Raw genomic sequence first — 1547 nt, forward strand, 5'->3', positions numbered from 1 at the left:
TAATCTGAATAAGAAAGTAGATTAAAAATTCTAAACATCTGAAGAGCGAAGAGTGTTCTCATAAAGATTTATAATTTCGAATTTTTTATATTGAGCGAAATTGTTATTTAGACAAGTCTGACAAACCATTCGGACGTCGTATAATCAAATAGGAATAATTGCGATCTATACAAGAGAAAGAAAGAGAATGAGTGTGAGTATGTGTGTGAAAGAGAGAGAAAGAGAGAGAGAGAGAGAGAGAGAGCCAGTCCGGGATTTTTTAATTATCGCGATATGTACATGTCGCATTGCGATATAATGCACTGCCATAACCATCGCATACGAAAGAGAATTTATTCACTGACCGATAAAGCAGCGATACTTTCCACGTAAATAGGACGTACGCGACAAGCCAGTAACGCGGGATCAATGGGTCACAGAATTTTTCGAAACGTCGTTAAATCCCGCGCGTGTCAGCAACATCCCGCTACCGCGTGCTTCGATACGGGTACACCTTCGTGCGCACGCCATTATTTTTAATATCGCCGACACGGTCAGCGATTGCGGTGTAAGCACTTTTTACCAGATACTTGCGCGAGATCGACGTGATTTAATTTAGGACCGATACGCTGTGTACAAAATTCTGCTACCTCCTTAATGTTGCGATATGATGTACAATGGGTGTTTGAAATCGAAAACTTTGCCGAGAAATAAATTTAAGACCTCAATAATATCAATATCCATATCACAATATCAAGGATCTCCAAAATTAAAATAATTTATTGAAGCTACTACATAGCAGAAAACATTTTGTATTTGTATTAAAAACAGTCATTAATGATATTGGAGATATGCCAAATTATTATCATTATTGATATTGGAGGTTTGCCTAAGAAGTGGCAATCAAATAAAATTTGATATTCTGGATGAATTTAAACTCTGGATCTGTGGCATAAAAAGCAGTCACGCTCTATGCCACGATATTATTGTAGGGCCACTTATTCATTAAATATTTATTAAATCCAACAGATAAACGTATGTTAAAATTTATACACATAAAGTATAAAAATTATGTATTTATTGGAAAATAAGAGAATAAATCTATTTTAAAATAGATATATTTCAATTTGCTACAAAGTATCAATTTTCTTTTACTAGAAATTAGTAAACTATAAATGTGTGCGCTATCCAGTTCTAGTTAACGATATTATACTTAGATACCAAAAAACTATTCAGAAATCAAACTTTGCCCCACGCCGATTTTAAGGTGTACACAGAAAGAATTTCCTCCTATAGAAGAAATCATCAGTAACAATTACACACACGCAAGCTGTAACATACTTCTTAATTAACTTTATATATAGAAATCAGGGAATGGAAAGTTACTTTTTAAAAATAACTAGTTACAGTTACTCGTTACCGAGTAACAAATGTAATTAGTTACAGTTACAGTTATCGCTTTTTAAAAGTAACTCGTTACAGTTACCGTTACTTGAAAAATAACTTTTCGTTACTTTTCCGTTACTTTTTTAAAATCAATTTAAAAATGTTTTTTTGCATTTTTTTTT

Source organism: Cyphomyrmex costatus, unplaced genomic scaffold (genome assembly GCF_001594065.2).
Source record: "Cyphomyrmex costatus isolate MS0001 unplaced genomic scaffold, Ccosl1.0 scaffold21, whole genome shotgun sequence".
NCBI classification, from domain to species: domain Eukaryota; kingdom Metazoa; phylum Arthropoda; class Insecta; order Hymenoptera; family Formicidae; genus Cyphomyrmex; species Cyphomyrmex costatus.